The sequence below is a fragment of the Ailuropoda melanoleuca genome, chromosome 16 (genome assembly GCF_002007445.2).
Source record: "Ailuropoda melanoleuca isolate Jingjing chromosome 16, ASM200744v2, whole genome shotgun sequence".
Lineage (NCBI taxonomy): Eukaryota > Metazoa > Chordata > Mammalia > Carnivora > Ursidae > Ailuropoda > Ailuropoda melanoleuca.
This window is the reverse complement of record NC_048233.1, coordinates 42,774,954-42,789,204: the sequence shown is the minus strand read 5'-3', so window position 1 is coordinate 42,789,204 and position 14,251 is coordinate 42,774,954. Positions and strand designations below refer to the sequence as shown.

Here is a 14,251-nt window from a genome sequence, read left to right as displayed (position 1 = left end):
TTCCACTCCCCTAGAGCTCAGACCGGAGGGACCAGTTGTGTGGGTGGGAGGAGTGGCCGACCAGAGCAGGTCTCCTAGGACACTGTGCAGCAGGGAGGGGTAAAAAGGGAGGGGGGGAATATTGAGCATTCGCCCCACCCTTGCCTGGCATAGCAAAGAGGGAGTCCCTTTAATACAATAATTCCAGCCCCACAAGTTACGGGGGGTGCTGTCCTTTTCCACTACAGCTTCTGCATACTGCTATTACCTCCCATTCTCTCTGGAGAGCTCGTTTTTGTCCTCAGTCTTTCCATCTGTCGAGGGCATCCCTCCCGCCCGCGCGGCCCTCCCGAGTTGCTTCAGGGTCACAGGCATGCATCTCGGATTCCCGCTCCTCCAGGTCATAGGCACCCTCCTGCGCCCCCTAGCCCCAGCCCAACGCCCCAGCGCCGCCACACCTGCTTGCACCTCGCCCAGACCCCGTCTCACCTGCTGCCCCGGTCTGCGGGGACGCCCCGGACACGTCCGGCTCCGGGCCGCCGGGCCGCCCTGCCCGCTCTACCTCCGGCTCAGGCTCCGGCTCGGGTTCCAGCAGCGCGCCCGCCCCTCACAGCCTGCTTCCGGGAGCCGGGTAGGCCTCTGGCCGCCGCCATGATGGCCCCGTCACGTGACCGGGTGAGGCGTTCAAGCCCCGCCCCTGCTCCGCCTTCTGGCCCCCACACGGGCGCTCAACTCCCCAGGCCCGCGGTAAAGAGTCGAGGTGGTAGCGGCTGCTGCTCTCGCTCTGACCCCCTCCGCTGCCTTCCCGTGACACCCGCTCCTTCGACTCCCGGGTACCAGGAGTCGAAATAAAGACCCATTTTCTCTCTCTCCCTCCGTAACATGGAGAATGCCGGCAGTCCCGCAGACTCGTGGGCTGGAGCATCCGAAGGAACACCGCTGCCCTAAGCCGAGTCGGCTCCCGGGTTTTCCTCCTCTCACTGTAGTGACCTCTAGGCCCGACGTCAGTCTGGCCCAGACACCTGAGGGAGGCAGTGTGGCGTTAAGGACTTGGACTCCGGCAGGAAGACGGGCTAAGGCTCAAATCCCATCCCTGTAGTTTAAGCACCGCGTGACCTTGGGCAAGCCACATTACTCCTTAGTGTCCCAGTTCCTTTGTCCCGAGAGCAGTCCCCAAGTAAAAAAGGCTGAAGTTCAGCCCTGTTGCTGAATGCCCACCTTCTGCCACTTACCAGCTGTGTTACCTTGGAAAGGTTTATTTCCTTATACCCCGGCCTTAGTAGTATCTCCAATGGCTTCCCACCTCACTAAGCGTAAAAGCCAAAATCTTCACAATGACCTACAAAACCCTCTATTCCCTGTTCCTACTACTTCTCTGACTTCATCTGCAATTCTCCCTCCAGACTTTCTACTCAGGCCTTTGCATATCGTGCCCTGAAACGTTTTGGTTCTTCTCCCAAATACCCACGTGGTTCCCTCCAGCCAGTTCTCTGTTCAAATGTTGCCTTCTCAGAGAGGCCTTCCTGGGAGATCCTGTTTAAAACAGCAGCTCTTGGGACGCCTGGGTGGCTCAGTCAGTGAAGCATCTGCCTTTGGCTTAGGTCATAGCAGGGACCCTGCCTCTCCCTCTCATTCTGCCTGCTGCTCCCTCAGCTCAGGCTCTCTCTCTCTCTCAAATAAATAAATAATCTTTTTTTTTAAGATTTTATTTATTTATTTGACAGAGAGAGACAGCGAGAGATGAAACACAAGCAAGGGGAGTGTGTGAGGGAGAAGCAGGCTTCCCGCTGGGCAGGGAGCCCGATGCGGGGCTCGAAGCGGAGCTTGATCCCAGGACCCTGGGATCATGACCTGAGCCGAAGGCAGATGCTTAACACCTGAGCCACCCAGGTGCCCCAAATAAATAAATAAATAAATAAATAAATAAATAAATAAATAAATAATCTTAAAAAAATAAAATAAGACTGCAGCACCACCACCTCCACTAGTAATCTGCTTGCTGTCCTTCCAGCCTCTATTCCCCTTTGCTGCATTTTCTCCATAGCACTTAACACTATCTGGCACACTATATATTTTACTTATTTACTATCTCTTCTCCCTACAGATTTTTATCTATTTGTTCACTTGTATTCCCAGTACTTAAAACAGTTATTGGGGGGCACTTAGCTGGCTTAGTTGGAAGAGCATGTGACTCTTGATCTGGGGGGTAGGCGGGAGTGGGCGTTCCAGCTCCATGTTGTGTATAGAGATCAATTAAAAAAAAAAGAAATAAAGTTAAAAAAACAGTTATTGGTAAGTAAAAACAATTCAATAAATAAATGGATAAGGTAATCCAGATAAATCAGTCTAAAAAGTGCTGGCCCATATTAGCTGGTAACAGTCATCGAACAGTTATCTGTATGTATCTAAACTCTGTTTTAGGGGCGCCTGGGTGGCTCAGTTGTTAAGCGTCTGCCATCGGCCCAGGGCCTGATCCCAGGGTCCTGGGACCAAGCCCTGCATGGAGCCCCGCATGGAGCCCCCTGCTCTGCTGGGAGCCTGCTTCCTCCTCTCCCACTCCCCCTGTTTGTGTTCCCTCTCTCACTGGCTGTGTCTCTGTCAAATAAATAAATAAAATCTTAAAAATAAAAATAAACTCTGTTTTAAGAATTCCTGGGCCATTATAGATTATGTCGTGTCACAACAACCCATAAGGTAGGTACTATTATTATCCTTGAGAGTTGGAAAGGTTAGATAATATACCCAGAATCTCATGGTAAGAGGTAGAGTTAGAGCTGGGACCCAGATCTTTCCAGTTCCACACTCATGTGGTTTCTGAGATTAAATGAGTTCACTCATTTGCACAGGTGATTAGTAAATGTTGGTTTCTTTTGTACTAAGTCTTGGAGGGTAGAAGGTGGGAGAGCCTGGGATCACATCTTTTTTTTTTTTAAAAGATTTTATTTATTTATTTGACAGACAGAGAGACAGCCAGCGAGAGAGGGAACACAAGCAGGGGGAGGGGGAGAGAAAGACAGGCTCCCAGCGGAGGAGCCTGATGTGGGGCTCGATCCCAGAACGCCGGGATCACGCCCTGAGCCGAAGGCAGACGCTTAACGACTGCGCCACCCAGGCGCCCCTGGGATTACATCTTGAGATACTTTTTTTTTTTTTTTTAAGTAGGCTCCATGCCCAGCGTGGCGCCCAACATGGGGCTTGGACTCATGACACTGAGATCAAGAATCTGATGCTTAACAGACTGAGCCACCCAGGCACCCCGAGAAATACTTTCTTATGATAAAGTAAACAGCTAAGATTTATACCCTACAAGTTCCAGAGTGCCTTTATTTCTAACTGGCAAATCCTACAGAGTAGAAAGGAATAGTGGTTCCCATGCACTCATCTAGAAACACAAAGACTCAAAAACTATGATTTCCCCAGGGTCATTCAGTGAGTGAGAGCATAGACGACCCAAATACTCTCCCTCCCAGTCCTGGACTGAAGCTCCTTGAACTCAAGACACCTGTTTCTTTTGGGAGTGGAGGTCATCCTGAATGAAGGCAGGAGTGGGACAGGATGGCCTCACATTCCTGGCCTTCTGTTTTCCAGGAGCTACATTTTGTTCAGAAGCACCTGGCAGAGAGAGACTTACAGCAAGATCACATTATTTTGGATTATTTTTGCCTATTGTGGGACTTATTAAAAATATGTTTAGTCTTAAGGCTCCCCCCTGTCCCCTCAGAACTGTGAAGCACAGCTGGGAAAGGTCCTAACATGGGAAATGGGCCAGCAGTGGACTGGAGGGCATAAAAGGCAGCCTGTGAGCACATCCCATCTCTAGAACATGCTTCTAGTAGAGGGCAAGGAGGGCTGAGGTCTATGTATTGGGGAGTCACAGGGGAAGTCCTGGTTTTCAGGGAAGGTGGGAGGATGCTTTGGGAATGACTAGGGACCTTGCTCACCAGTGGAGCATCATTTAAAACTTTTATTATGAAAATGTTCAAACATACACAAAGGTAGAGAGTATAGTTAATTCAATAATATTAATTTTGTCACTTTGTTCCTTCTACTCCTTTCTTTCTGTCCTTTTTTATTTGCCAAAATATTTAAAAGTAAGTATGTCACTTCACTCCATACTTTAACATGCATCTCTAGGAAATAAGGCCCTTTTCTTACATCTCTCCAAGGCCATTTCACATCTAACAAAATCAATCCTGATCCCTTGGCATTGTAAATATCCAATCCGTAATTAAAAGGCTCCAATTATCTAAAACTGTCTTTTTACAGTTGGGTTGTTCAAATCAGGAACCAAACAAGGTCCATGTGCTCCATATCATTGTTGTCCTTTTATTATTATTATTATTATTATTATTATTATTATTTCCCAGCCCAGCCATTCACTAGTTGAAGAAATTGGGTCAGATTTCCTCGAAAAGATTCCACATTCTGGATGTGTCTTCTCACTTCCTCCTGTGTCATTTGAATTGTTCCTCCGCCCCTGATATATCCTGTTAAATGGAGGTTAGTTCTAGAGGTTTGATTGGAATCACATTCAGTTTTTTGTGTCTTTGTTCCATGTTTGGCAAGAGTGTCTTGTGGGTGGTGTTGAGGGCTTCAGGTTACATCACATCAGGTGGTGCACAGCGGGTGGTTGTGTCCCTTCAGTGATGTAAGATTCCTCAGTGGGGTCAGGGGGTGACAGCTTGATTCCTCCATTGTAAAGTTCCCCATCAACCATCGTCTTCGGTTTCATCCATTCATAATTCTTGTTCTGATCAATTACTTCATTAAGGGTTGCAAAATGATTTTCCGAATTCCATATTCCTTCCACATTAGCTGGAATTCTTCTGTAAATGAGAAGTTTTCTCCACCACTTAGAGCTATTTGGCTACCCTGAAATATAGTTTATACTATATTATATAATATATATATATATATAAATGCTCCATTCTTTTTTTTTCCAAAATTTTTTAAAAGAGTAGTCTCTACACCCAAAGTGGGGCTTGAAACGACAACCCCAAAATCAAGAGATGCACACTCCACAGACTGAGCCAGCCACGTGCCCCAGTTCTTTTTCTTTTTAAGTGCTAATTTTCAGAATAAGAAGTTGGAAGAAGCATCATTTTAAAAAATTTTGAGCTTAGAACTGAGTAGGGATGGATTGCCTGGATCATGGGTGGGGAAAGGAAGGACTATTCTGGTAGCTGTGTCCAGCCCTTGCAAACACCAGTGCTTGGGGGCATGTGTGGGACAGACAGACATTGGAGGACTCACAGTCCTGGACCTTGAGCAATGAGACAGGCATAACACAGGCATGGTGTGCGGGTACCTGTAGGACCCAGAAGAGAGAAAGACAGATATGGGGAGGTAGAAAGAGAGATAGGAAGTGAAAAAACAGCTAGACCCAGAAGACAGGGAGGGAGACAAGGACAGAAACGGAAACAAAAATGAAAGAGACGGGGAGTGAAATGCACCAGAAGCACAACAGGATAGAAAAACAGAGAGGGGCAGCTGGCTGGCTCCGCCAGTGGAGCGTGCGACTCTTGACTTCGGGGTCCTGAGTCCGAGCCCCATGTTGGACATAGAGCTTACTTTAAAAAGAGAGAGAGATGTATAAGGTGGATCAAAAGACCAAGAAAGCAAATAGAGATGAAGACACAAACTGAGACAGGGAAGGGGGAAAGGAAAAGACATATATGTTAGGTAGACTTTAAATTAGATGGGGAGGGATGCCTGGGTGGCTCAGTCAGTTAAGTGTCTGTCTTTGGCTTAGGTCATGATCCCAGGGTCCTGGGATTCAGTCCTGCATTTGCAGGCTCCTTGCTCAGCAGGGAGCCTGTTTCTCCCTCTCCCTCTGCCTGTGGCTTCCCCTGCTTGTGCTCTCTCTCTCTGTCAAATAAATAAAATCTTTAAAATTAATTAAATTAATTAGATGGGGAGCGGACACCTGGGTGGCTCAATTGGTTAAAAGTCTGCCTTTAACTCAGGTCATGATCCCAGGGTCCTGGGATTGAGTCCCGCATGGGGGGGGGGGTGGTCCTTGCTCAGCAGGGAGCCTGCTTCTCCCTCTGGTTGTGCTCTCTCTCTCTCAAATAAAGAAATAAAATATTTTAAAAAATTAGATGGGGAAATGGGGAGAGATATAGAGGGATAGAAAACAGGGAAAACTGATATAAAGACAAGGTAAGGTGAAGGCAGAATGTCTCAGTGACAGAAAAAAGGAAGTAGAAATGGAGACAGTATTGTAGACAGAAGGAAGGGTAAACAGAAGGCTGCACAGAGATAGAAAGCAAAGAACAAAAGGTCCCAGAGCAGGAGGCTGAGAAAGAGAACACTGAAACAGACTAGTGTCAGAGGACTTGAGGAATGTACAGGAGCGCTTAGGGGCTCTCAGTTTAGGGCCCAGTCCTGGGCAGATACTGGGGCTCTTACTTCCAGCTTCCTCTTGGTCCCTTCTCTAAACCCCCCCGCCCCACCCCCAGAAACAGGGGATTCTGACTGGCTGTGTGGATGGGATCACTCGGAGCCTGAGTCCAGGGTTCCCAGCTTCCCTTATCCCCATTCCAGATGAGCATGGATGTAGCAGATGGGATTATTGTTGGAAGATTGAGGTCATGAGACTGCATGAGCACTCAGAGATTTGAAAGACAAGACATCCAGGCAGAGAACGCCAGGTTCCTAGAAGCAAAGGACCGTGAAGGATGTCATGATATCCAAGGGGAGGGAAGAGCCAGGAAACCTCTGCTTGGCTTTCTCTTCTGCTCCAAGAGCCACTGACCTTCTTTGCCTGACTCAAGATGAGACGTAAGGGGTCCAGAGACTCTTGGGTCAGTCAGGGAGACGGGTGGAGGTTCAAGGGGCAAGAAGTGGCCCCTGGAGAAAGAATCCCTTAGTGCCTCTAGAGGAGGAATGCACCTTATTCACGAAAACGAGGGAGAAGATGAGCCAAGAAGGATCGCCAGCAGAGGCCAACTAGAGGAAGAAAATGGCCAACTTGCTCACCTTCAGCGGCCATGAGGGAGGCTCTGAGAAGCACGCTTTCCGCTCCAGAAGTTGCAGAAGAAGAGGTTCTGGACCCAGCGGGAGCACGTCCAGAAACTAACATCAAAGCAGACGCCCNCGGGGGGGGGGGGGGGGGGGGGGGGGGCCAGGGCTCTGAGCAGCCTTCCGCCTCTACCTGTCTGGGCGAGGGGTCTAGCTGATCCCTCTCCTCCCTCCAGAGCTTCTGCCTCCCCCCAGAGGAAGCAGCTGGCAGAAGAGCTCCAGGAGACCGCCGATCTCTCAGGGGGGCAAGAGCCCAGCTAGACTATCAGACAGTGCCTCTGAGAGGTGCGTTGTCCCCTGAAGCAGCGGCCAGTGGCACCTGGAGGAGCCCCTCGGCCACAGCCACAGCTGTCACTGCAGCCCAGGCAGGAGCTCGGGCAGGCGGCTGGGCCTTTGGAGCAAGGGTAGATTGGGCAAGGTGAGGAGTGGCAGCAGGTCAAGTGCGGACCAGTGCATGGGATGCAGGAGCTGTGGGGACAGGTCAAGGGAGGACAGGCAGGGCAGGCAGGACAGGAGCAGGTACAGGGTGGGCCAGGGAGGCCGGGACAGGAGGGGCAGGTGGCTGCATAAGAGGGATAGGCAGTGCGGGAGCAGGTGGGAGGAGGACAGCTAGGGCAGGGGCAAAAACAGGCCGAGGGGGGACAAGACAGACAAGGAGAGGCTGCTGGCGGGCCATGCCCGGTGGGTGGAGGGGGCTGTTGGTGGGTGGTGGCCTTCTTGTTCCGAGGCCCCAAGCGTAGGCCGAGAGAGAAGTCCATTCAGCTGCAGGACTGGCAGGGCTGGGGGTTGGGTGAAGGGAAGGGCAAGGGTGAAGTAGGAGGGGCAGACTGAGAGAGGCAGGGGTGGGGGCAGGATTAAACCTAAGACCCTGCTGAGCCTTTGCCGATCCTGCTGGGAGCTCAGACCTCCGCAGCCCGCCCTCCCCTTCCAGGCCTGTCCAGGGATGCTCTCCTGGCATGCTACCCGCGCCACTGAAACTCTCCCGGCTGCACCAGAGCAGAACCCGTTCCTCAAATATGACACTCGCTTGCAGGCCTCCAGTCCTTTGTTTCCACCGTTCCTTCTACTCTGCTCCGAATGCTCTTTTTCTTTTCGCTGCCTGGTGAGGTTCTCTCAGCTCTGAAGCCTTCCCCTTTATTCAATCAAAATGTTTTTTCTTGAGCTCCAGGCACCTGCCACCTGCCTGGGTAAGGACCCCTGCCCAGCACGCTCTGGCCCTGATGGCCTCTGGCCCTGACAGTCAGAAAGACTGCTTCCCAGCTCCCAGACAGTCCCCCAAGGGGGTTTAGGGAAGCAGCAGCCTCCGCAGAGCTGTCTGAGACACGGAGCCAGGGATGTTGGTGGGAGCTGGCAGTGGAGGGAGGATGCTTAGGGTTCTGGGGATTTCCAGCCAGGGCAAATCCCAGGTGTGGGGGTGGGGGTGGGCCTTCGCTGGAAGACTGACAACCACCCTGGACAACTATTATTCGAGGACTTATCACGTATCAGGTAGTGAATAAGGCAGCTAAGTTCCCTCTTTTATAGAGTTCCCATAAAAGTAAGGGGTGGGGCAGGGTGGGGACCAAAACCAAACAAGTAAATAAACAAATACAGGAGCTTATTTCAGAGCATGAGAATGGCAGTGGGAAACCCTGGGTGCCCTGATAACAAGTGGCTCAGAGAGGTGGGCCCACCAGCAGGGGCAGCTAGTCAGCCCCCAAACCGTGGTATGACAGCGCTTAAAGGTTTGGGGGGAAATACAGTCTGTCAAGCCCCAGCAGACCAGGGGGGAGCTGCCTGAGGCTGAATGCATCCCAGGTGGCTGGGCTATGGAGAAAAACAAAGCTGAGGAGGGGATAAGGAATGTGGGAGGTTGCAATATCAAATTTGGTGGTCTGGGCGCCTGGGTGGCTCAGTCAGTTAAGCGTCCTCCTTCAGCTCAGGTCATGATCCCAGGGTCCTGGGATTGAGCTCCTCAGGGCCTTGGGCTCCCTGCTCGGCGGGGAGTCTGCTTCTCCCTCTGCCCCTCCCCCTGCTCATGCTCCTGCTCTTGCTCTCTCTGTCTCAAAGAAATAAATAAAACCTTAAAGAAAAAACAAACCAAGGAAATAATTATCACAAAAGTCAGGGTGGTGGTTACTTCTTAGGGGAGGGAAGGGATTATAGGAAGAACACATGGGAGCTTCCGTTGTGCAGGAAATACCATTTCTTGACTTGGATGGCAGTTAATCGGGTATTCGGTTTGTTCCAGTTCATTTGTACCCCTTTCATAGTGTATTTATATATTCTGTCTAGAAAGAGAAAATAAAGCATCACTTTTCTTTCCTCGGGCCCACGCCGCCTTGTTTAGATCATGATGCTGAAGTTAGATACTTCCTGGTTCATATACTCCTCTTTCCCACCAGATCTCAAGGACAGCAGCCTTCCCTGTATTTCTGGCACCTATCAGTGCCTGGCGCGAGGCAGGTAGTAAAAGTATGCTGAATTGCATTGCATTGAATTTTCCAAGTCTCTCATCCCATGGAGAGAGGAGGAAGCCTGCTGCGGTGAAGAGCGCTCAGGACCACCGGGACCTGGGTTCCCATCTTAGCTTTGCCACTTCGTAGCTGTGTGATTTGGGCAAGTTGCTCAATCTCTCTGATTCTCAGCTCCCTCTTCGGTGAAATGGGGATGATAATTGCTACCTCTCTGGACTGCTGTGTGGATTAAGGTACACGCCTAGCACAATGCCTGGAACACAGTAGGTGCTCAACAAAGGATAGTTTCCCAACCCCCTGGCCCCAGCCCCACATCTTTTCTTCAAAGGAACCTGCTAGAAGGGGCAGCCAGATATCAAAGATGGCCCCAGAGAGTGGGACATCATCTTTGGGGGAGGGCCCTGAAGCAAAGACGCATCTGTAGTCTGGTAGAGAGCTGGCAGACAGGGAGATCCAGCTGATGCTGAACGGCTCCCAGGCAGTCGGTGGGAGTTGGCAGGGGAGATAAGGCACCAGGGTGCTGGGAGTTTCCATCTTGGGGAAGTCCCATGTGTGGGTGTGGGGGTGCCAGGCCGGGCCCCACCCAACACCCTGGCTCCAGGGGATGTGGGTACAGGGAGGAAAGTGGGTCAGAGCAGGGTTGGAATTTAACCCCATTGGTCCCATGACCTCTTTGCCAGCTCCAGAGGTGGCAGGGCCACAAAGAAGCCTGCTCGCTCCTCCAAAGGGCCTTCAATTCCTTTTCCTCAGAAAGGAAGAACCTTGGCACTTTGGTGTCTAGACAAGAGGAACTGGAAGCCCCCCAGTGGACAGAGGAGAGATAACTCTCTAGCCCCTGGGTTGAGGTTCTGTACAAAACACTTTTACACCCACCACACGATGGCTGGCAGGCACCTGGAGCTCTCACCTCACACATACTCCAGGCGATTAGACCTGCTCCTAGTTCCAGGGAGTGGGACAGGTCAGGGCTGGATCAGGGAGGAGGAAGGGCACATGGCGGAACAGCTTGGAGGAGAAGGCTTTTCTGTCTGCTGAGGCTCCAGCTAGGCAAACACAGGAATCCCTCACTCTGGGGGATGTGCCAACAACGTGGGGCCTTGTTTTCTGTGTATAATCTGAGGCCTAAGCCTGTGGTTTCCTCTTCCCTATCTGTGCCTCTATTTCCCTTCCCGGAGGAGGAAACGAAGGAGTGGGTGGAATCACTCCAGGGTGGGGTCACCAGGTGTCCCAACGTGCCCCCCCCACCCCCCGGCTTTGACCATTAGGAGGTGCTTATCATCTCTCCCTTGTAGCATAACAAAATCCAGGTGGGGAACAGGAACAGAGGGACGATCTTCTTTCTTGGGGGGAGCAGGGTGGCTAGGATCCAGGACCCTATCCCAGGCCCTTCACACGCAATCTTTGATTGCCTTCCTTTCTCTCCACGCTCCTCCTCAGTTCCCCCCCCCACCAAGCCTTTCCTGATCTCCTTGGCTGGGGGGAAATCCCCCTATTATCCACTCTCGTCGGACCTTATGCCTCTACACACTAGTCATCACTTGCAACTTTGTGGATTATTTGGTAAACATCTGACTCCTCCACCAGATTACGAGCCCGAGGCGGCAGGAACCATACCTGGGTATTCCCAGGGTCCAGTACGGTGCTTGGCACACAGCGGATCCTTAAAGATTTGTTGAATTAGGAAGGGTGCATGTTCAGGGAAGAAACTCCTAGAGTTGTTGAGGCCAGTCCCCAAATCCTGTGTTTCAAAACCAAGGCCTTATTCTCTGTGGGGATCTGGGTGGCACCCAGGCTCCCAAGGACCTCCACACGCAAATTCATTCACCAGGAAGCCAACAACGTAGCAAGCGGGAGGAGAGGCCTGGTCAAAGGGGTGGGATCGAGCAAGCACCCGGGGCAGGGCTGGCACCGGCCTTGGCACCATGCAGGCCTGGGGGGAGGAGGTGGGAAAGAAGGGGAGGAAGGGAAAAGAGAAGCACGTGTTGTACAAAACATGTTTTCATCACATTCTCCCTGGGTGCCCTGGCCTCCAAGCTCCGATGGCACTTCCGTGCCTTAATGATGTCCTCGGGGGCTGTAACGTAGCTCCCCCAGCTCCCACAGACATCTGCCAGCCACCTCTGAGCGAGGCGTGGGACGTTCTCCCCAGCACCAGAGTGGGCATGGGATAATTACCCATTCAGTGTCCTCCTACTGGCGGGGAGAGGGGAGGGTGACAATGAGGGGCGGGGCAAGGAAGCACCGCCAGAGCAGGTGGGTCAGATGTCCTGCCCGTCTGCACAATCTCTCCTTCTGGTCTTTGTGATGAGGGAAGCAAAGGGAGCCTCGTCCGAGGGCCCCCAAGAAATCATTTCTCCAAGTTGCTAGGGTGACCAGTAGAATAACCACAAACAGAGTAAGGGCTGGAAATAGGGGTGACAGGAGGGAAGAAGAAATGAGGGGAGTTTTCTCCACCAGCTTCCAGAGCGGGAGGCCCTCTTCCCAAGTCTCCTCCTGGAATCCCTGGACAGAAGACTGGTGCCATTGCAAGAGGGAGAGAGAAGAATCTGAACCCCTCACCATGCTCCACTTCCCTGATCCCCAGTCTGCTGGCTTTTTGTTTTGACTTCCAAACAGACCCCAGTCATTGGGTCCCAGGGAGGGGCGGGGGTGGAGGCGCGGCAATCCCAAGGGGAGGGGCCGGCACAGGGCGGGTCTTCCTGGGCATCGCCCCCTGGCTGCTGTCCTTGGCTGGGGACGGAGCAGGCCACCAGAAGGGAGGAGCCACAGTTACCAAAGACGGATGGATGGACAAACACCCACCAGAGACAAAGACAGAGGCAGACAGACAGACAAACCAAAACAAAAAGAAGGGCAAAGACAGATGGAATTTTAGACCTGCTGACTCTTTGCAGTCCACCACAAGTGTCTCCCCCCACCCCGCCGTTTATCGTCCCTGTCCCCATCTGCTACCCCAGCTGCACAGTCCTAGAGCCCTAGCTCTTAGCCTTGGGGACCAGCCTCTGAGCCCCTTTAAGAAGGAGCAGGGGGAAGAGTAGAGAGAGGAGATACCCAGCAGGAAGAGTGTCACGGGGGTAGTGCCTGGTTCTGTGTCAGGATGCCCAGCCAAGGGCCAGGGAGGGAGTGGTGCCCTCGCCTGGTCATGAGGACAGGAGACTCATTCACTGTAAACCAAGTACAGATGTGCTGGGACTGGGACGGGGAGGGGGAATTAAGGCCACATTCACAAACCGCAGTTGGGCCAGCCCTCCTTCCGCCAGCCACCAGCATCAGGGCAGGAGGGGTTAACTTTGCAGCCTCCTGGCAGGATCCCTGCCACACAGGCGGGCGCCATCCCACCCCAGCCTGAATGCCTGGGTCCAACTCCCTGACACTTGCCCCTCCCACGCTGCTGAGTGCTGCTCCCAGGGTAACCAAGCAAAGTCAACAGCAGCCAGGCCACCTGGGGACGGGACCCTGGAGTACCTATTCCCAGCTCTTTCCACCCCTGGAGTGAAAGGGAGGGCCTTGTCTGCACCCCCATTGACGTCTCCTGTTCTCCTGAGATAGCTACAGCATGCCCCCTCTTTCCCCCACGCCATCACCTGACTCTGGCTACCAAAAGTGGCCTTTCCTAGGAGGGAGGACACCTGGCCCCCAGAGTGGCAGTGAGGACAGAGCAGAGTAATTTCTGTACGGAAAACGTGATGACGTGATCAGAAGCCCACGTCCCCAGGGTCGGCCACCGCGGGATTGTTGCTGGGGAAAGGTCCTTCGGGTGTGTCTCTCCAGCCCAGTTCAGCCCCTATTACTGCTCCCCTTCTCTCCTTTCTCCCTCCCACTCTTCATCCCTGTGGGAGTGTTTGGGGTCCAGGCACAGAGCCTGGACTTCAGACCCCTTCTTTTCTCTCACTCTGTCTTCAGTAGAATGGAGACAACCCCCCCGCCCCGGGTTCCCAGTGTTGGGCTGAGAGTCTTTGGTGGTCATGTTGAAGTCCGAGAGTGTCAATCAGACATTGACACTGACCCTGGGTGCGCGCGCGCGCACACACAGACACAGACACAGACACACACACACACACACACACACACACACACACACACACAGAGTCAACAACATTCGTGGCGCATCTACCAGGCAAGCCGGTGCTGGTTAAGGCAGACACACACCCTCTGCTTGGGCTTTCTCCCTCACACCCAGCCCAAGGCTCCTCCCACTCCCAGCTACAGTTCCTCCTGCCTCCTCACCAGTCTCTCCCCCTCAGATCCAAGCCCAAAGGTGGGGACAACATTGGCAGCCAGGGACCCAGGCACCCTAAATCCTGAGTTTACTCAAGGCAAGGTGAAAGGAGGAGGTCTTCCAGCCCCGGGGCCTCAGAACCCCCCCCCTCCAATCCCACTAGTTAAACCAGTTTGTTCCTGGCACCAAAAGACCACCTGGGATAGGCTAGGGGAAGTAGAGACTACCTTGACCTGCAGGTGAAGGCTAAGCCAAGGGTCAAGCGAGTGGCATTTGTTTCGTACCCTAACCCCATCACTCCACCCCTGAGATGATGAGGATACAGCTCCCGTTGCCTCCCCTCCGGAGGTAGCAGAGACTGACTTCACTGAACCACACAGCCTGGCCAGAGAACCCAACCAGTCCCCCTAAATGGCAGGAAGGGGAAAAGTGCCAGAAAGAAAGGGTGGCATCATGGGCCCAGGATACTGACCTCTTCTGCCAGCCTTGCCCGGCCTCCTGGGGATGGAGCCACGGAAGCCCAGCAAATGGGAGGGGCAGAGACCCAGGCGTCCTGGGCCGCCCCGCCCAGCCC

The 14,251-nt window shown here is 52.8% G+C and overlaps 1 protein-coding gene across 2 annotated transcripts in view; it reads right to left on the bottom strand.

The window, feature by feature from the left end:
- MFSD5 (major facilitator superfamily domain containing 5) overlaps positions 1-665 on the bottom strand; it is a 2,462-nt gene extending 1,797 nt beyond the window's left edge. Inside the window, exon 1 of one of the 2 annotated variants that reach the window (XM_002923251.4) lies at positions 469-665. The gene's annotated coding sequence lies outside the window, so the exon portion shown is untranslated. Of the gene's footprint in view, positions 1-247; positions 397-468 lie in introns of those variants that run through there. The other variant, XM_034645469.1, reaches the window with a different exon arrangement.
- Between the last annotated feature and the right edge of the window lie 13,586 nt (positions 666-14,251).